General features: G+C 35.1%; 1 protein-coding gene across 10 annotated transcripts in view; it reads right to left on the bottom strand.

Moving 5' to 3' along the window:
* The window catches only part of CYRIB (CYFIP related Rac1 interactor B), a 144,589-nt gene that overhangs the window by 66,465 nt on the left and 55,752 nt on the right, over positions 1-22,372 (bottom strand). The window lies entirely within an intron of this gene.

Consider the following 22,372-nt stretch of genomic DNA (forward strand, 5'->3'; position numbering starts at 1 on the left):
AATGTTAGAAGTGAATCCAAACTTAGAATAACAACAATTTGGCCAATGCCTAGAAATGATGCTCCCTCCACACTGTAAGTTATACAATAGGGCAGAAGAAAGCAGGCACTGGTTCAACTATTCGTGATAAGCTTTTATATAAAGATGCAAGACTCTAAATTCTCAATGCTTAAATTATACTAAGTAAATACCAGTTTTATTATTTCATCCATTTCCCTGAGCATTATAAGTAATAATAAGGGAGAGTTTACATTTTGACAAAAACTAATTTTAAAGACCACAGAACAATATGCACAAAGTGCAGACTGCCTTATAACGAGCTCTTAGAACTGAATAGTAAGAATTCAATTTAAATACAGGCAAAAGGTTTTAATAGAAATTCACCAAAGATTAATGAATCATGAATACTAAAAAAGATCTTCAACATTATTAATCATTAGAGGAAATATAAATCAAAAACATACTAGACAGCTCGAAAAATTTTTAATGACCATAACAAGTGCTGGTGAGTATACAAAGCAATTAAAATTCCCATATACATCTGGAAACATGAAACCAGTTTAAAAACATTCTGGCAACTTCTTAAAAAGTTAAATATATACCTGCCTTATGACTGTCCTTCTATTTAGGTATTTACCCAAGAAAAATGAAAGCATATGTTCATATAAAAAATCATATGCTAATTCTCATAGCAACTTGACTTTTATACTAACAGCCCCAAACTAGAAACAACCCAAATGTTCATCAACAAATAAATGGACAAAGTGTGGTATATCCACACACTGGAATACTACTCTGCAATAAAACAACTGACCAATATACCCATGACGTATGAGACTACATATTGTATGAGTTCTCACATATGAGATTCTATAAAATGCAAACTAACCTTATAATGACAGAAAATAAATAGGTAGTAGTCTGGGGTACAGGAGCAAGTAGGGTGGAAGGATCTCAAAGGGGAGGAGAAACTTTGGGGGGCTGGTGGATGTATTCATTATTCTCACTTTCCTAATGACTAAAACACTCAGGGTCACTCCAGGTGAACTGGGCTGCATGAAATAACTACAAGAGACAGAGATACCTTTTTCTTTGGGTCCTGTGATGGCTCCTCTAATCTTAACAGTCCATGGAAAGAGAGAGTGAGGGAGCATGTGCTTAACCCTTTTATTGAGAAGTCATTCAAATCAGGTTTCAGGGGATTGAGTCTAGCCTTGTGATGTTTGCCTGACATCTAGGAAAGCCACGCCTAAAGACAGAGCAAGAGAGGGGACACACATAGGAAGTTTCCATGGAACATTCTATCCCAAACAGGGCAAAGGGTTAGTATTACAAAGGAATAGGTGAGTGTAGCTCCTGAAAACACGCCTTCTACTTCCTGGGCTGGGACAACGCCCAAGTCACCACAAAATGTAGTGGAATGTAGCCTCTTGCTTCAGGATGGAAGGTGTGGGTCATTCAGAGTAGCTCCCCACACATTATCATGATTGTAGCCATGATTTCATGGGTCATTATCTATATTAAAGTTCATCAAATTCTATACTTTAAACATATCTGTATGTTTATGAATTAAGACACTGATAAAACTGTTTTAAAAAAATGATTCATAGATCTCTTGCACCTGAATCTGCTAAAAATGTGGCTTCTCTGGCTTGTCACAATGGACTAAATTCTGGGGGTTGATCTTAAGAACTTGAATTTTCCAAGAGCCAGGAGACTTTAAAACACACTAGTATTCACTCTGTAAAGAATCTAATATCTAGAGTCTCTGAAAGTTCTCTCTCCAATCTATAAATATATACCTAAAACTTAAACTAATTAATTTTTCTTATAACACCAGTCCTTATGTTTGACAAGTTATTATTTTATTAATACTTATGACAACATAGACCTAAATGAAGCTTTTGAAGCATAAGCATTATTTGAAGCTCATAAAATCAGAGCTTTAGAATTCAGACATCCTGACTCTTACATTTATATTTACATTTTAATTGTGAAATCTGGTCTATGGGTGATCTGTGAAGTAGTTCAGTGAAAGAAAATCCAGCTAGTCAAAGAATTTTAAAGCTGAAAAAAAAAAGCTTGTTATAAAATCATATTTTATCCCAACTCCACAAATGAGAAAGATGAAACCCAGAAAGGTTAAATTTAGGCAGTCAGTACTAAAATGCAAATCTTTGTTCCACTTTCTTCTGAAATGTGAAGTCTCCTGCTTCAACTTTCTTCTTCAAAAAAGGCTTCCTTTCCACTACTTTCCATTTCTTCTAGATAAAGTTCAATGCTATTTCTCTAGTTCAGGGTTTTTACACTCTCATTCCTAAGTACAAGAATCTTTTAAATCTTTTAACCTAATTCTAATCTTCCCCCAATCTATTTCTATTACATAAATACTTGAATAGCTGATACTAGTCAAGCATTATGAGACACTAGTTATATCTTCTCCCTGCCCTATTTAAAAACTTTGCATAACACACACAAGGTCCTGGGTATGGTCCCTAGCATAGAAGGGAGGAACCTTCTAATAGTTTCCAGTACTTTTAAGGATACATTCTCAAATCAGCACATTTAGGAAACCAGATTCTGGTTTCAAATTCTACTCCTCACACACATCCTTCTACAGTGGTCTAAGCAAAGCCCCAACAGCCTAAGCACATTGTGGTCCCGAAATGTGTTCCATTTAGAAAGCAATTCCTATGGTGTATTAGTCATATTACTGAAAGAAACTAAAATATTAGAAGGCGTGAAACTTTTTGTTTTTCAAATATTTTGTGCCCTACTTAATGCTCAATATTTAAGTGTTACAACAAAAGGAGACAGCACAGCATAGATTTATAAAAGGTTTAGTTTACAGACTCTGAAATCAGTCAGATCCTAGTATGAATCCTAGTTCTGACAACTGCTACCAATAACTCTGGGTCACACTGCTAGTTAAGTGTAAGTTTCCTCATCTATAAAGTGAAGCTAATGGTTTTCCTATGGCACTGCTAAAATGATCAAACAAGAATCACTAAGAAGCCAGCTATGGTAGTGCATGCCTGTAATCCCAGTGGATCAGGAGGCTGAGGCAGGAGGATCTTTGAGTTCAAAGCCAGCCTCAGCAACTTAACTTAGCAAGGTGGTAGGCAACTCAGTGAGACTCTGTCTCTCAAGTAGAAAACAGGGTTGTGGATGTGTGTGGCTCAGTGATCGAATGCTCCTGAATTCAACCCCTGGTACCCCGCCCCCCACAAAAAAAAGAATCAGTAAGAATGCATGTTAGTAATTACCAAAATGCACCAAGTAAATATTCAATGACTCACAGTATTATTAGCAATGTACACATATATTAGCATGTCCACTTCTGAGAAAAGTGTGTGTATGTCTGTGTTATGTTTTGTTGTTTTGTTTTGGTACCAAGGATTGAACCTAGAGGCACTTAATCACTGAGCCACATCCCCAGCCCTTTTTTTTATTTTTAAATTTTGAGATAGGGTCTTGCTAAGTTGCTTACAGCCCTGCTGAGTTGCTGAGGCTGTTTTAGCAATATTGATTACACATCTATACCATGCTAACTTCCAAAAGTACAAGATGTGAACTATGATCGTATAGAACTTCGAATATACACCAATACCATTCATCCATAGGTTTCATTGGTCCTCATTCCTACCACACTCTAAGTCCAAAAGACTGGCCACTGTATTTCCTAATGATCCGCCTATCCATACACTGTTTTACTCCCACTACCACTGTACTAATTCAAGCCAGACTCCTTCAGTAGCCTCTGAAGAGGACCTCACTGCTTCAAGGCTAACCTCTTTCTAATTCCTTCTCTGTAGTACTATCACATTGATCCTTCTAATATAGCAATCCAATCACATCTACACAGCATATAAGAATTAGCATCGTTCCAGCATATTTCAGTAACAGTAATGTCACAAGATATAACAAAGATCTCAGGCTGACTCAATTTAAAAAAAAAAATAAGATTCACAAGATTTCTCTTAAATATTTGGTAATGTATTGTTAAAGCAGCTATACAAGAAATGTATGATTTCTTTAAAAACTTCAGCTCTACTTTAACTTAAAAAAAAAAAAAAAAAAAACCTACCCCACCTAGCATTGCTTCCATTTTTGTACAGTGGCTATTGTGCAGATTCTAGTTCACATGTAAGGGTACATCAGGTATGTCTTTTTAAGTAGCCACACAGTATTTCTAATATACAACCAGGATTGTCCAATCCCAGATTAAGAAACATGCTATGGAAATATCAACTCCAGATATGACAACACTGTTGTGTCTACCTAAAGCAGGAGTCTCTGCAAATCCTAACGCACACCAACCCTAACCCCACACTCCTGTTTTTATTCTGCTAAACACTATAAAAACAATTCTTTTATTTTTGAAGGGTTGAAAAGAGGAACCATGATCATCAAGTAAAACCCACAAAGCAGGCTACTCTAAGAAAGGAAGTTAATACCTGCTCATAAGATTATTGAGAGGCTCAATAAAAAATGGAAGAATACATTATATTATCTGGTTCTTTTACCAGGTCTTATCTGTCATATTAGGACAATAGGTCCTCTAATTACCATCTTTGTGCTTATGAGGACAGAGTTTATGTGGTACCAGAATGTTAGGAAGTTTGTGTTCAATAATTCAACAATCAAGATTATGATCCTTATTGTAGTTCTAGCAGGTCTTGAGACACAAATAAGAAATCTTCATTCTGAGAGAAGTTAATTACTTCCTGTGGAGATAATACTTTCATATATAAAAAAGTAACAAGTCATAACAATAATTTGTAAACACAGGTTGTTTTACAGATTACAATTATAATAGAAATTTAGAGAGGAGGACAGTGTGACAGAGAGTATACCCCCGTGGACCCCAGAGAATAGTACCTCACTCAGCAAAGTGCTCAGCCCTTTCCCATGACTGAGGATGGTTCTCCAGCCTGTTCACAGTTACTGTATTATACTCCCCGGCACAAAACACCATACTGACACAGTAAAGTCTCCAACATCGATGCACTGAATAAGTAAATAAAGATGACAAAAGATCTAAGGCTGGAACTTGTTTACTGTTAGGCCCCAGAAGACTTATTACTCCACCACAATGATCTGTTCAGAAAATTAAGAAAAGACAGCTACGAAGTACCAGAAAATTGATAAAAGTTTTAAAGCCATGTAATTTTTCCTATTAAAAATTAATGTACTAAGCAGCTTGGGAGGCTGAGGCAGGAGGATCACGAATTCCAACCCAGTCTCGGCAACTTACTGAGACCCTGCCTCTAAATAAAATATTACAAAGGGCTGAGGATGTGGCTAGGTGGTTAAATGTCCCTGGGTTCAATTCTCAGTAAAGGAAAAAAAAATTAACATAATAAAAAGACCTTCGATAAAATATGCTAAGGTGTTCAAAATGGATGATGGTTTTTTCAAGCTGACAAAATAACTCAACCACAATAAGCACAAATTACCTCTTTGAAGAAATAGTGTGTATCTTATAGGTCATAATATATTACTGCATGTCTTGGTAGCAATCAAAGTAATAGATTTTTAAAAGACTATTTAAAGGGCTTTATTACATAATCTAAGAAATGTGCTCAAATTCAACAAAGATCAGTAAAGGACAACCTTCAATCAGCAAAGGCCTGATGTTATATGCAAGGCAGAGTAATACAAAATGCTAAGTAAAGCAAGACCTGCCCTCCAGCCCTCCAGCCCTCCAGTCTTTGAGATGACATGTACACAAATTACAATACAGTGTAACTAAATAAAATGCTACACTAGAGTACTATGGTTAGCCTGCTGTTGGAAAACAGATGAGAAATAACTGAATTATGTCTACAGGAGAGTAGAAGAGAAAGCTAGAGAACTGATGATGTTTAAGTTTGCCTTGTGTATTTTAAAAACACCACTGGTACTAACAACTTCCAAAGATACAGTTTTCATATGCTTCAAATTAAGTAAAATATTTATAAAGTTTTGTATTAGCATATCCATTAAAGTGGAAAAGAAGATATCTTCCCAAGAAAAAGGCTTTGATAGACTGAGACAACATCAAGAATTCAACAGAAAATGGAGAAGTATTTTCAGTACCACTTAAAAATATAAAACCACACTAATTTCTTCAACAAATACCATCTAATTTGGTGTATATGCTTGAGCCTTAATGTTTGCCCTTCTCTTACTTCTATTGGAGAGCTTAGATAACTCCAAATGTTGACTATTCAAGCCTGAACTCATAAATCAAATGAGAAGATGCTTTCAAATTTGGGCACGTACTATTCTAAAAATTACTCTTTAATGATCAGAGAGTTTAATGAGCTAAAGTTTTATATTTAAATCACACATTCCAATCTACTAATGTCCTGGAATGAAATGTTTTGTTCTTTTTCTGTTATCTCTTCTTTTTAATAACTACTTTATATGATTACTAGTAGCTCCATGATGTCTAGAAGGTTCAACAGTTAAAATGTCAATACATACAAACTACAAAAGTATCACATCATATTGGTTCATTTAATTTCTCAAGATTTGAGTATTCTTTCCTTCTAACTTTCAGAAGTTTTGCAGAGATAATCAAGTGAAAAACATTTGGTATTTCCAGATCTTGGTGTGTGACTGTATACATATTGCCTTTTATGTAGTAAGAAGGGACAGTCCATTTCCTGAAATCATTGTCAGCAGGCATATTATATGCTACATGTTCAAAACAGCACATTAAGTGTCTTTATTCTAAAACATTAATGTAAACACAGGAACAGAATGCAAAAAAATTTAAAAATGGAGGGAAGAAACTAGGAGTGTACTACCTTTATTTCCTAGATTTTAAGACCTTAGTTTAAATTATTTTTAACAGATGATCACCCACAAACAGAATGAATGTGCCAATGAGATATACTTCCCCTGCTATGTTTCACAGACTTTTGTACCACTGGCAATTTTTACTTACATATTTCAACCTGAAGAAGATAAATAAGCAAGATATAATTTTAAATTCAATTTTGAAGCCATGAACTCATTAACATCCTGGCTGTTTGGTCCTTTGCTCTTCAGATCATTCACTGATACTTTTTTTTTTAGTTGTCAATGGTCCTTTATTTAATTTATTTATTTATGTGGGGTGCTGAGAATTGAACCCAGTGCCTCACACTAGGCAAGCGCTCTGCCACTGAGCTACAACCCCAGCCCTCATTCGGACACTTTTATATCTGTACATTTCGTCATTCCATTTCATCTGATCTCTACCAAATGTAGAAGTGCCTATATTTTATAAATTTCACTGCACAGCTTATGACTTTCATTTGCATCTGCTAGAATTTATTCTATTCAGAATTAGACTTCTTGAACCAAGAAAAAAGTGTCAGCCACTTGAGAAGGAGACTTTGCTTCCTCAGATTAAGGGGGAAAATATTTTAAAGATGTCAGAAAAAATAAAAATGCATCACAGGTACTCAAACTATGAATATGGGAGAAAATGTTGATGATCTATGCTAAATGAGGAACGAGGAGAAAGTATTGATGACTGAAGTTAACACAGCATCAATATTCCTTTTTCCAGGGACTTGCAACCTCATTTCTAATGTATCTTTTTCTCAGACATTAGTCATATATTCAAACAACCACCACAACAAACAATAAACTGGAGCAGCTCAGTGGTAGAGTGCTTACCTAGCACGAACAAGGCCCTGGTTCCAACACCAATGCGGGGAAAAAAAATATACAGCCACTAATTGTTACCTCTGCATCCCAAATTAGAAAATGACTGCTAATGTTGACTAAATGAGTTTTTCAGGATGTGAGATCTATGATAACAGGTCATTCACTTTTCTCAGCTGTATTAAAAAAATAAAACATTAACATTTTGTGTCATAACCTCTTAATAATAACTGATAACTACTACTCAAATATATATCTACATACAGCCCTTTTTAAAGTGCCTACTATCTTCTATTCTAAGATATTGGGTGAAAAATTGGGGGAAACTAGATGTTCACATGATGTCAAAGTGTTACCACATGGAGACCTTTTACAATGGAGAGACCTGGCAGATATATTTTAACTGAGGAATTATTAAACTTAGTTATCACCAAAAATGTTAACAGGCATGTAAGCCCCCTGATGAGACACATATGAAACAGTCAACATTAACTTGTGTGGTAATCTCGTCAAGTATATATAATCTGCCTTATTTTTGAAGAATCATTTATAAACCAAGCCCAGATTATGAAATAACCTACAAAACAACTTGCTTTTATGGGAAGGAGCAGGTATGAGGATTAAAAAAGGAACAGGAGCTCAGCTGCATGTTAAATTTGAAAGAACTAGGAGCAATCAAATGGAAGATGTTGAGAAGGTGATGGATACAGAAATAGAGAGTTCAGAAAAGTCAAACCACAAACATTACCTGACACACCTAATCTTTGTATCCTGACAGAGCAGTCCAAAGAGCAGGGATACCTGGAAAATGATTCACAATGACAGCAACAGACCCTGCTCTGAACAGACATGACAGCAACATAAACCTGATCTGTACTTTCTTGCTGCTCATCTTCCTTTGGTTAGTGCTCATTGTGTGCACCTTGATTCCTAGTTGCTCCACCAATCCTGCAAACTATCTACAATCATCCCATAAATTCTTATTTCACCCAAATCACCCAGTTTCTGTTACTTGCACCAAGGACTCTTTAATGAATTATAAAGAATATTCTCCAAGGCCCTAGGGTTTGATTCCCAGAAAACACACACACACACACACACTTTGTATCAGAAAGTTAATTGTAATTTCCTTTCTATTTAAAGTCGTTTCTACATTTGGGGTAAAATTGGGGGTTCATAACAAACTTCAATCTAATGTATGAAATATGATATGTCAAGAGCTTTGTAATGTTGTGAACAACCAATTAAAAAAAAAAAAGTCATTTCTACAATTAAGCAAAGTTTAACTTTGTTGCAAATGTAACCCAGAAGTAAAGATACCAGATATTAAAGATGGTGTAAATCAGTTTTTAAGACTTCTAAGAAGTACTTAGACTATTAAAAAAAAAAAAAACTTGAAGTTTCAAAGTATAAAGTTTGATTATTAAATAAATATAATATCCAAGAAAAAAATAACACACCATGGTCACGTTTTAAGTATGGAAAAACAAAGAACTAAAACACGGACATGGGAGCAGGAAAGATGGTAGAATGAGATGGGCATCATTATCCTAAGTACATGTATGACTGCAAATAAGTGTGATGCTCCAGCTACATCATGTATAATCAGAGAAATGAAAAGCTGTACTGCAATTATGTACAATAAATCAAAATGCATTCTGTCATATATACTTAATTAAAATAAATAAATAAATAATTAAAAAAAACTAAAACAACTTTCCAGTACAAGAACAAGGAAGCACATTTTAAGAATATAAGAATGATAGTGTTTTTTACAGTGTTCTCTCTGCATAAAATGCTTCCTTTTGGATCTGGGAATGTAGCTCAGTGGTACAGCGCTTGCCTAGCATGTGTGAGGCACTGGGTTCGATCCTCAGCAACACATGAATATAAATAAATAAAATAAAGGTATTCCATCCATCTACAACTGGAAAAAAAAAAGATTAAAATGCTTCCTTGTTTCATCTATTTCAAATTATTCCAAGAACAATAATGAAAGATTCTCCATCTGGGCTCACCTTTCCTTTAATTTCCTAATTCATATGCTTCCTCATGCACATCAGTAAAACAACTTTTCATTCCTTCTGAAAAATCTTCCATATTTCAAATCAAAAGTAGACTTTATGTCAACGCTGAAAACCAACATGTCTTCCACCCTTGATAGGATGTCCCATATTCATATCAAATCTTATAACTCTATTTAGTATTTTTAATAAATACATTTCAAGAAAGCAAAATATGGTAAGTAGAATAAGAATACAACTAGAGGAAACATTTGTTTTTAGAAGGTACTAATATGAATGTCTACTATGCACACACATTTTGCTATAGACCATCATTTTTTTTTTTTTTTTGGTGTTGTGATGGTATCCTTTTTAAAAAGCAAATTTGGAAATGAATTCTCAAAGTTTAGTTTACTTTTACCATATCAGTGCTAATAAGAGGCTGATAATAACTCCAGAACAATCTGTTCAAAAATCAATGCCATTTTTATCAACAACAAAATGCCTCAATCAGCACATTCTTCTTAGGAAAATTCATTTTCATTAATATTTTTCTTATTAGAAGGCATTAATTTCCAGGATATGCAAAGAACTCAAAAAGCTTAACATCAAAAAAACAAAGAACTCAATCAATAAATGGGCAAAGGAACTAAACAGACACTGCTCAAAAAAAGAAATACGAATGATCAACAAATATATGAAAAAAATGTTCAATGTCTCTAGCAATTAAAGAAATGCAAAATTAAAACTATATTGAGGGGCTGGGCAGTGGGTGCCCCTCAGGAGACACTGTGTTTGATCCTCAGCACCACATAAAAATAAATGAAATAAAATGAAAATGTTGTGTCCATCTACAACTAAAAATATATATATATTTTTTAAAAGTATACTGAGATTTTACCTCACTCCAACTAGAATGGCAATTATCAAGAATATAAGTTAACAATAAATCCTAGCAAGGATGTGGGGAAAAGGGTACCCTTGTGCATTGTTGGAAGGACTGCAAATTAGTGCAATCACTCTCCAAAGCAATATGAAGGTTCCTCAAAACACCAGAAATGGAATTACCATTTGACCCATTTATTCAACTCCTCAATATATAGCCAAAGGGGTTAAAATCAGCATACTACAGTGACACAGCCACATCCATGTTTATAGCAGCACAATTCAGAATAGCTAAGCTATGGAACCTAAATGCCCATTAACAGATGAATGGATTAAAAAATGTGATATATATACATAATAGAATACTACTCAGCCATAAATAAAAATGACTTTATGATATTCACTGGTAAATGGACAGATCTGGAGACTATTGCGCTAAGTGAAAATAAGCCAATCCCCAAAACCAAGGGCTTAATGTTCTCTCTGATGTTAACCCACTGGGGAAGAGGGGACCAGGCAGAAGTTCAGTAGATTAGACAAAGAGGAATGAAGGAAAGGGAGGGAGGATAGAAATAGGAAAGACAATGGAATGAATCTGACATAACTTTTTCATGTACATTTATGAATATAGCACAGTGAATCTCAACATTGTTTATGTTGCTAAGACTGGATCCTAGATAGAATAAAATATATTCCATGCTTATATAAATATATCAAAATAGATTCTTCTGTCATGCATAACTTAAAAAAAATCAAGATATTGCAAAAGCTAAAAAGAAAATATATATACTATTAGAAAAACATTTAGCCATTACAATGAACGAGTAGAGCCTGTGGTATGTTTAAAAAAAAAAAACACAAAAAAACACTTTTTGTCCACCACTGTCCCTTAAAGTTACTCTGTGGCAAGTTATTGTCCCTGAACTTTTATTTAGGCAATCCCCATGATTTTGGACACTTTCAAGGAAAAATAACAAGGGTTTAGAAACTGACAGATCACTAACATATCACCAAAAATTCCATTCAAGGTCACAGCTCTACCTGCTCCAAGCCAGCCCTACACAATTCAAGAGGACTGTACCTTCACCCATCCCCTTCCACTCTGCTAGTTCTGGTGGGGCAATCAAGTGTCACTGGAGGCCATAGGCACTCTCAAGACTGAAAGTAAATAAATAAATAAATAAATAAATAAATGTTCATAGTTGATTCCATCAAGGAATCTTTTCAGTGATTCCTTAGAAGTTCTCATTTATCCCAGTCCTAGGAATCTCATCCAATTCCCATGGAAAACAAGGCATCTCTGAGAATCTAGCATCCATCCTCATCACCACCCTATCCCCACTTCCATCCCATTCTTACAAGCTTTTTCTCACAAATGGTCCTCATCTGGTCCACTGGAAACACAAGACTCCTTGCCCTCCCCAAATTGGGGGAGAAATGGCAGTCACTCACACAGGAAGCTCACTTTGCCATGCTACAAAAGTATTTTTTGATGACATAAAGTGATCTATTTCTAAACTCACAATTTTTATTTTCTTTTATCCTTTAAAATTTCCAGACATGAGTTAGACAAAAATCTACTGTGTTCCTTAAACTGCAGGATTTCCATATTAAGTTCCCCATACTGTCACCATCAACCCCCTTCTATTTTTACTAAAGAGGAACACTCTTCATTCCCTGTCCCTCCCACAGAGGTGGATAAAGAAGGAGGGACTGCTAGAACACCACAACTGGGTCCAAACATTCCCAATCTTCAAGAACTCAGGTCAAAAACTTTTCAAAATTCCAACTTTTTAATGCTTTTATATCAATAGATGTGTAGGTTTATATTAAAGGTTACAAGATCAGGCTGGGGTTGTGGCTCAGGGGTACAGCGCTTGCCTCGCGCATGCGAGACCCTGGGTTCGATCCTCAGCAGCACATACAAATATTAAAAACAAGTGAAATAAAGGTGTTGTGTCCAACTACAACTAAAAAATAAATATTTTTTTTAAAAAAAAGGGCTGGGGATGTGGCTCAAGCGGTAGCGTGCTCGCCTGGCATGCGTGCGGCCTGGGTTCGATCCTCAGGACCACATACAAATAAAGATGTTGTGTCCGCTGAAAACTAAAAAAAAAAAATTAAAATTCTCTCTCTCTCTCTCTAAAAAAAAAAAAAAGTCACAAGATCTAGTTTCTGGCTTTTACAAGGCCTGTATGGTGTCTTGCAATTCATTTCAGAAATGTGCATTTGTTGACTTACCAAACCCAGAATAAGGGTTCCATTTTTACATTTTCTTATACATTTTGTATTTCTGAATTTTCCATAAAAAGCAGGAAAATAAAAATCCATAATCTAACCAGAGTTAGCCACTGTTAATACTTCACTTTTATAAATCTGTCATCTGAAAAATTTCTTATTTCAACTTTTTTAAACCTGGCACAAAAATTTTTCATTTATGATTCCATTGAGTAATCCAGTTTCCCACATAATTTAAGTATGCCTTTTTCAAACACCATATTTCTACCAAATCAAGGTGCGGGTGGTCTTTCTAAAACTCGTCTCAAAATCTGTCTCATTTTGTCACTCCCTAAACCTCCAACCTTTAATCATTTCCCACTGCCAGAGGTTAAACTTCCATCTTTTTAAACATTAAGCATAACCTACACAGTCTCTTACAGCTATTACATCTCTAAATGTGATTTTAAACCACATATTCATTATATAAAATCCTACTACAAGAAAAATGTGAATGTCAGGGAAGTTTCTGATAACAGGATTTGACCTACACTGGTTGATGAGCAATCCAGAGTTCAGCCCCCCCCCCCCCCCCCCCGCACTATGGCTGCTGAAAGGATCTCAGGTTCATCAAGGGTTACAGGATTAATTCACAAAGTGCAAAAAAGCAAAGGTTGTTGTTCCTTTATTAGCAGGGTAAAACTAAGCTTGCAGCAGGGATTAGTTCTCAGTATTGCAAATAACATTCAGTATCACCACACATACACATTTTCTAGCTTCACTATCACAGTCACCAACTGCCAAAAAGTTAATCTAAATACTCTAGGGCAGATTTATGAAAACTTTAAATGTTTAAAACTGGACTTGGGGATTTTGTTAAGTTTCACATGACTTGCTATTCATTAATAGAGCATACATTTTAAAATGTTTTAAAGTCTTCTTTCCAAAGATGAAATGAGAAGTAAATTCCATTTAAACATGCTACCAAGAAAAAGGCATTCATAGTTCTTAGTCCAAAGAGGCTTGTCTCAGAAGTTTATGTCAGTAAAATGCAGAGAATTACAAAAGTGCCTAAAGAAAAATAATCAGTTCTCTCTTAGAGCTGACAATAAGTGTATTCACTGAAAAAGTACACAAGAACAATGAATGTGGGCAAATACTGATGCATCTTTATGTTCAAATGTGAAGAGAGAGAGAGAGAAAGAGAGAGAGAGTGTGAGTGTGTGTGTGTGTGTTTTCACATAATATGAATACATGAGTAAAGATGCCTGGAAAAATGGTCATCAAGTGACTACCTAGACAGTGATTTTTGCTTTCCTATAATATTTCTATTTTATTTGAATGAGCGTATACTTCTACAAGAAATTAGTTTGATTACTAAAATATGATTGAAAAGTTACAATCATCAAGTCTGGTGTGGTGGAACACTCCTGTAATTCCTACAACTTGGGAGGCTGAAGCAGGAGGATCACAAGTTCAAAGCCAACCTGAGTAACTTAGTGAGGCCCTAAGCAACTTAATGAGACCCGCATCTCAAAATGAAAAGGGACAGAGATGTATCTCAGCAGTTAAGCACCCCTGGGTTCAATCCCTTGTTACCCCTGCCCCCAAAAGTTATAATCATTAAGCCATGTCATAGTAGGAAAAGACACAGACGAAACAAACAGTAAAGTCCATAAATAAACCCATTCATCTGCAATCAAATGACTGTCAACAAGGATGTTAAGGCAATTCAACAAAGGACAGTCTTTTCAACAAATGGTGCTGATACAATTGGATATCCAATGTAAAAGGTTGGACTTGGGAACTTACCTCAATACTATAAAGCTAACTAAAAAAGTGGATCATAGCCCTAAACATAAGAACTAAAAACAAAACTTTTAGAAGAAAGCACAGGAGTAACCTCTGGTTAGGCAAAGATTTCTTAGATATGACACTGAAAGCACCATTCTTAAAAATAAATAGATTGGAGTCCACCAAAATTCAAACCCTCATACCTCAAAAAATATCATTAAGATAAAAAGGGCTAGGGTTATAGCTCAGAGAGAGAATGCCTGCCTAGCATGCTTGAGACCCTGAGTTCAATCCTCAGCCTAGCAAAATAAATAAATAGATAGATAATAAAAAGATAGGTCACAGAAAGAGAAAAATATCTGCAAACAATATATCTGATAAAGAGCTCAGAGCCAACTTTTACAACACAATAAGATGAACAGCACAAATATAAAGTATACCTCAATAAAACTGTTTTTTAAAAGACAATTTTAAAGTTGGTTCGTAACTATGTTTATTGAAGGAAGTACTGAGTTTTTCCTAGATGCCAAAGCCAAAAATCAATGATATAACTATTTTAAATGAAAATGTCCACTTAAATGGCATACCAAAATCATACACATACCATTTATCTCTACTATCAAAACTATACATGATTTTACTTTCTACATTTTAGCAGAAAAATTTTAGTACATCTTTTTTACCTGATTAACTACTAGCATCAGATCTTTACTAAGAAAGACTAAAACAATCACCTGTCTTTTACATTATATCCTCCAGCTACACATAATCTTAATATGAATTTAACTATACAGAAACAAAAATACACTCAGATATGTGTATTACACCTTCGTACACACCTATACTAGAGACTAAAAAAAGAGAACTACCCAAACATACTTCAGAACCTTCTCTGGATAGAAATCCAGAAGGGTCACATCTTAAGAGGTTAGTGGCAAATAGTGAGTGAATCCTTCCTAGCAGTCCAAAAAAAAAAGTCAGGGCTGGGGATGTGGCTCAAGCGGTAGTCCAGTATTTTCGATTTACTCATTAAAAAGTGACGTACAGGGGCTGGGGTTGTGGCTCAATGGTAGAACACTTGCCTAGCACCCGTGAGGCCCTGGGTTCCATTCTCAGCACCACATAAAAATGAAAAAAAAAGATATTGTGTCCACCTACAACTAAAACATAAACTTTTAAAAAAAGTGATCTACATATAGTTCCCATTTTAAAGAGGATTAGGATAAAGGACATATATAAAGATTAGCTACAAGACTTGATGAGCAAAGGAACGTTGATGGGGGAAAGACTTATGAAATAAATTGTCTTAGGAAATTTGCTTAATTCTTCTTCATGACTCAGGATAGTTTCCTGAAATACTGGAAATCAGTTATACAAACCTATTTGCTTGTCTCTTACTTATAGGACCCAAAGATCTAAGAAGAGATCTGAGAGCAGGAGACAGTAATAGGACTTCGTGAAAACATCCTCAATTGGGAAGAATGTTGAAGTGTTTAGGGTTTCTTTTTTAAAAACAATTATTTAAATAGGACTGGGGATACAGCTCAGAGGCAGGGCACTTGACTAGTATGTGTGAGGCTCTGGATTCAATCACCAGTAGCAAAAAAAATAAAAAATAAAAATAAATTATCTAAATGCACAGGTTATCTCCCTATCTAAACAAGGCAAACTGAAAATGGTTTTAAGAAATTTCATTTCACTAAAAATCTATGAAAACAAAACAACATGCACTATTTTTAAAAGTGGATTAAAAAGAACATTGATCAGCTAAAATAAAGTTCTTAGAAGACAAATATTATACATGTTAATAGAATACTAGGAAGGATCAGCACCACATGCCAAAGAATACTGGCCAGTTGTCACCATCACACATACCACAGTGAACTCTGGCACACCCATTTCAAAGGTCTGCCAACCCCAGACTACGTATTTTGAATACTACTTCAACAAACTGTTCTATAAATAAAAGGAAAAGCTTTAATTTAACTACATTCACATTTTAATATAGGAAATCTTGATTATCATGAAGACTATTTCCAAAATGCTTCAGTTCTTGATTCTCAGGCACATTTTCCCCCTCTTTTCTTGGAGCATTATAAAACATAACAGTGGGATCTGTTATTATTTATGTGTACATACCCAGGCACCTACTTTTACCCACTAGCAATTTAAAAGTCGCTCCACCAGAGCTAGATTAGTTTACATTTCCAAGTCTCTCAATTCTCGTATACGGTGACCCAAATGAATGGAATAAATAAATAAATCTACCTGTTCATTTACAGAACCTGAAGTAATAATGTTTAGAAACTGAGCAGTAAGAGAAGTAAAACTGAAACTGGCAACCCAAATGGTGGCTTGGCTGTTCATTCTCTTTTGGACTTGAGGAGTAAAGGATGAATCCACAATGAAACTAGCCTCATGGACCAGGTAAAAAGTAACTGGACTGCAAAGTTAAGAAATCCCTCAAGCAAAATAAAAGGTAGAAGTAATGTTATCCTTACTGCCAATTATATATCTTCTAATGACCAAAGGCATTAGAAATTTCTTTGGTTGAATTGAGAGGGAATGACTGAAAGTGAATGCAAAACCTTGATTACCGGCAGAGTTGATTTCTCTCCATATTCTGATTTCTTTCTGCTTCCAGACACTCAAACTCTTTAAGAAGAAATATGATTAGGGATAGGAGGGACTGACTGAAAGCCAGCCACAACCATCTAAGGTTGCCCAGGAAACTTTAGAGAAGGACTCAAAATGTTACAGCTCTCTTGGATAAGGCATCCAGGTCAGTAGTCTACCTGATCTTAGGGGAGAGAAGACATTCAGATTCAATTAGTAGGATTTGGGTAGGGTTTCCAATGGGTTAGGAAGCAAAAGTGATGTATGGGTGGGGCTCTTTGGGTCAGTCTAAAGTACTGTCATTATCTCTATATCTTAATTTGTAGCAGGAACTAATGGATATGTTATATGCTTATACTTTCCTGTCTATAATGCCAGAAAGGTTCTTCCAATCAGGATGGGTCATATGTAAAAAAGTGTTAATTTCGGGCCCCACAACCCTAATGACCATTTTAAGCTACCTGTCTCAGTGACTCAGGATTTTACTGACTGAAGCATATAGCAAATGGAGGGAGTCTCCACCTGGAGGTGATCCTTAGACTTTTTAGACTCTGCCTCCCTGAACAGGTATCAGGTACTTTTGAAAAGTAGTTATTAGCTTGCATCTGGGCTCTGTGGAAACTGAATACATGACTCATGGAGGTCTCATGAGTCTCCAGCCTGATATTCCTATTTTGGGGTGGATCAGCTTATAATCAATGACTAACAATGTAGTAAGTTAAGGGAAAACACATTTGAAAACATCTATTTTAGCCTCCACCCACACAGCAGCATCTCAACTTTACATAAAAAAGTGCCTCCCAGCTCTTGGGGTGAAACTACCCACACCCATTAAATCATCAAATCTTATCAATTTAACACCATTCCCTTTTTATCAAAAGTATAAATCACTATCAATTCTTTCCTAAACTCTGAAAACTGCCTCTTAATTTTCTTTCTGTATCTAATCTTATTTCACCCTAATTCCCTAAAAGCAGAAAAATCTTTCAAAAATAGTATTTTACTCTCTGTTGTTAAACCCTAGAATGATTTCCCCACTACCTTCAGTCCAAAATGAACTGAAGTTTGTTAACATGACTCCTGCATACAGTCCTAAGGTTTACTTCTTTAATTTCATCTTTCCTATTCCTACTTTACATTCCACATTACAGTCAAACACAGCCAGTATCAATTTCTAACATGACCTCTCATCTTTAGGTTTTTGGTCTTCATACTGCCATTCATTCTCTCTCTTTATATATATATATGAGAGAGAGAGTGTGTGTGTGTGTGAGTGAGTGAGTTGTTGTTGTTGATGGACACAATAACTTTATTTTATTTGTGAGAATCAAACCCAGTGCCTCACCCATATTAGGAAAGCTCTCTACCACTGAGCTACAAATCCAGCCCCTCATTCTCCCTTTTGCTGGATTGGTCAGTCTACTATACAAGTCTTAGTTTAGGTGGCATTTAATACAAAGTGGAAGAGGGTTTATCTTGATTCCTTAAGAGTGGGTATTCTGGTAACACATTCTCGGTGTAATTGCAGTGTCTACTTTTCTCTATCTTCTACCATAAGGAAGGACCATGAATGTTTTATTCATTATAATATGTTGCTCAATAACTATTTGAGCAATAAATAAAAATCCATATACCAAATATTGTGCCAGGTATCAAGGAAATTATGTCTTCCTGCCTTTCCTATTTTGTTACATAGAAATAAACACAAAAATTCCACAACAATGTTAAGACATGAAAGAGAGAGAGTGTTATTCCCACTTTATAATCTGAGGATCTTCATGTTATCAATTAAATGCAATATTTTTGCCCATATATATGGTAATAAAATTTTACAATGAGAAGAATCTCTAAAACTACAAACTACATAAGTCTTCTAAGGGTGTAGCTGGGTGGTAGAATATATTCCTAACTTGTACACGGCCCTGGGTTGAAAACACACACACACACACACACACACACACACACACACACAGAAAAGTCTCTTTCAAGACCTAGTAAATCTCAGTTTTAATTTAAACTTTAGTGCATTCAATTCTCTATTACCCTGAGAATACGAGAAATGGCACAAATAACCCCCGAATAACAGAATCAGTGAAATTTCATAATTTTTTCTTTAATAAATATTTTCTAAAAATATTTGACCTAAACTGGTATTCAGTATAATCTAGATTACCTGAACGCATATCAACAATGTATATAATTAAAGAATCAAAATTCTAAGAATGATTTCCCTGTTTTGAAAGTTTTACAAATATCACTCATTTACATTCCATTTATTTGCATGACTGGAAAAGGAGTGAAGCTATGGAAATAAATAATAATCCTGTATATGTTCAAAGGAACAGTACAGAACAAGGGGACATTATTTCTCCTATGTGGTAGCTGAAAGTTTTGAGATTTGCTGTTTTAATTATACCCTCCAAATAATATAAAATATACAGCTTAAAATTAGTATGTCAAAATGAAACTTTCATAAAGATTATCAGCCATACAGGCCTGGGTTCAAATACCAACCTTCTACATTCCATTTTTTCAATTACCTAAGCTCTCTAACATGCACTTTCCCAGAGTTAACTGGAAAATAAATAGAAATTAACTTATATCTTGCAAGGATATAGTGAAACCTACCCACTATATATAAACAATCTGGGGTATAGGTAAGTGTTCAATATTTCATCACAATAATTAAGAGTCAGGACACAGCCCTATCACTTATTAGCTGTTACTTGTTTTCTCAGATGTCTGACAGGAATACTAATGCCTATTTAACAAGGTTGTTGTAAAGATTAAACCATGTCTTAGAACACTGCCTGGCTAGTAGTGGACAACATACAAGTGTTAATTATTATTAACATTATCATCAGAACCACCACTGAAACAGTAAATTACCATTGTATTTTATACCTTCCATTTCTGCTACATGAAAAAAAAAATTCTTTGAAAGATAAACCTAATTTAGTGAACTGATCAAAATACAGGATGAACTCACACATCCAAGAACTTTTATGCTGACTTTTAGAAACTTTAAATGCACAAAAATTCTCTAAATTGACTACTGTTCACGAATGCTGACAAGATGCATGTACTGAATACCCTCAGTAAACAAATCCATTCTATGAACTAAATTGTAACACCAAATGGTGTGTCTATTGTACTTTCTCCCCTAAAACTCACAAAATAATTTAAAATAATAGCCCATTACAGGCAATTTTCAAAATATGTAAAATACTTGAGAAAACTGAAGCTCAAAGCAATCAACATCTTTCTAACTTTTGCCACATAATTACAAAATGTTGTTCTAGTCCAAGACTCTTGGACCTTGCCATTCACTCAACAGTTCAATAAGAGTATTCACTATACACCAGACAGAAACTGTCCTAAAGTCTGAAAATAGGAACAGAAAAGGAGAAACCAAAAACAGGAGGCATGCCATCAACAACATAATTAAATATCTTCAAATATTATAGTCTTGTTCTCCTTAAACAGTGAAAATTATAAGCTTTTATGGTTGAATGCACCAATACTTAATAAGAGGCAGGTAACCTGATCAGTGGTAAGCCAGTATTTTCCCCCAAGGAGAATAGGAATAAAATGAGCATCTCTCTATATCACTCCACCAATTACTATTTACTAGGTAAAGATAAATGACCATGTCAAATATCAAATAATCTCAAGAGTGGTACCATAATATGTAGCATTTTAAGCCCATTTATTTTTGGAAAGTCCAGAGAAATTATCAGCTGTAATTTATCAAAAATAAACTGCCCTCACTTAGCTTTACTCAACAGTTGAAATCCTATTTTTGCTTTCACAACAAGAATCAACTCACTAGTCACATCTCCCTTTGATCAACCAATCATTTTCTTAGGAAAGAAAAATCTAGTCTCTACCCAATTACAGAGAATCTAGAATCTATACTATATATCCAACAACATTTTACAAAGCAAGAGTTTCCTTGGAGGCAACTGTACCTATTGAAAAGTTTAAATTTTATTTAAAAATTATCTAACAAAACAAGAAAGTAAGTAACACCTAAGAAAGTAATCTTAGGGGTTGAACTCCAGGCTTCACATTGCTAGGCAAGCACTCTACCAACTAAGGCACAATCCCACTTTATTTTGGGACAGGGTCCCACCAAATTGCCCAGGCCTGCCTCCAACTAGCTTCCTAAGCAGCTGGGATTACAGGTATGCACCATTGTGCTGGTCACAAAGAATGCAATCCTGAGTTAAGAAATCTTCCATTTAAAGCAGCTATCCAAAACCTAAATGCAAACAAACAATGCCCTTTTAAAAACTAACTCCCAAGAAAAAGAGGCCTGTTAGAAAATGCTGCTATTAATACTGATAGCAATAGCATTCTCATACTGATATATAGGTAGGTGACTTTTATTATTAAAAGTCTCCCTTGGCATTTGTTATTATGGACAACAAAACTGGGGGGTGCTGTCATTTCAGTTTATGAACACTGTTTAGGCAGTTTCAGTTAACTACAACACTTTACAAATGGGCTATCAAATAGGTTTCAATTATCAAGTCATTCTAGACACAAAGCTTCTATTTCTATTATTAAACCTAATTAAAGAATTAAAAGGATCAGTGTGTTTCTCTTGAGGTACATTAGCCTAAAATGATTTGCAATAATAAGGTACCAAACACCCGTGTGAATGAAATTCCTTCAGCTACACAGAACACTTGTATGCAATGTCAGCATGCCAAACTGCAAGACTAAAAAGAAAACAAAATGTACTGATAAACATTTCTGACACAGTATTTAAAGAGTTAAAAGATGCCAAGCTAAAAAAAGTTCAGGAAGGAGGGAATGTAAACAAATTTCAAAAGTCTCGGCCTTATCCAGAATGGCACTTTGTGGTTAAGAAGTATTGGTCCAAATTCTTCTGCATATAGGAGGAACTCAATAAATGCTGATGATGAGACAAAACAATACTAACAGGTAACACTTGCAAGTCGGTCATGGAACCAGTAGGAAAAAAATAAAATAATAACAATAATAATAATAAACCGAATTTTATACTCAGAAAAAAATCAATTCATCAAATGCTCTTCTAGAGGAGGAAGCAAGAGAAAAGGTATTCGGTATGGCCCAAAATAGCCATGAAGTTAGAAACACCCCCCCCCCCAACACACACACACAGCGCAACTGCCACTTCCACGAGAGTTTGACAGTCTCAGATTTGGGTAATTACAGTAGAA

This window comes from Spermophilus citellus (assembly GCF_964194105.1).
Source record: "Spermophilus citellus genome assembly, chromosome: 14".
NCBI lineage: Eukaryota > Metazoa > Chordata > Mammalia > Rodentia > Sciuridae > Spermophilus > Spermophilus citellus.